Source organism: Corapipo altera, unplaced genomic scaffold, assembly GCF_003945725.1.
Source record: "Corapipo altera isolate COAL_440 unplaced genomic scaffold, ASM394572v1 59617, whole genome shotgun sequence".
In the NCBI taxonomy this organism is placed as follows: Eukaryota; Metazoa; Chordata; class Aves; order Passeriformes; family Pipridae; genus Corapipo; species Corapipo altera.
Genome location: NW_020888472.1, coordinates 1 through 446, shown reverse-complemented (window position 1 = coordinate 446; position 446 = coordinate 1).

Sequence of the window (446 nt, the reverse complement as noted above, 5' to 3'; positions counted from 1 at the left end):
GGGGGATTTTCCCTGGAAAATTCGGGATTTTTGGGCTTAAAAATGGGGATTTGGGGGCTTAAAATTTGGGATTTTGGGGCTTAAAAGTGGGAATTTTGGGATTGAGAATGAAGGGATCTGAGCTAAAATGGGAATTATTCCTCAGGTTCTGGGGTTTTCCTTGGGATGAGGGACACGGAGTTGGGATGGAAACTTCGGGGTTGGAAATTGGGGGGATTTTCCCTGGAAAATTTGGGGATTTTGGGGCTTAAAATTTGGGATTTTGGGGCTTAAAAGTAGGGATTTTGGGATTGAGAATGAAGGGATCTGAGCTAAAATGGGAATTATTCCTCAGGTTCCCTCCCCAAAATTCCATGAAATCAGGGAGGGCCGGGAGGAGCAGGGAAAGGGGTCGGGATGGAAACTTTGGGATTGGAAACTGGGGGGATTTTCCTGGAAAATTTGGG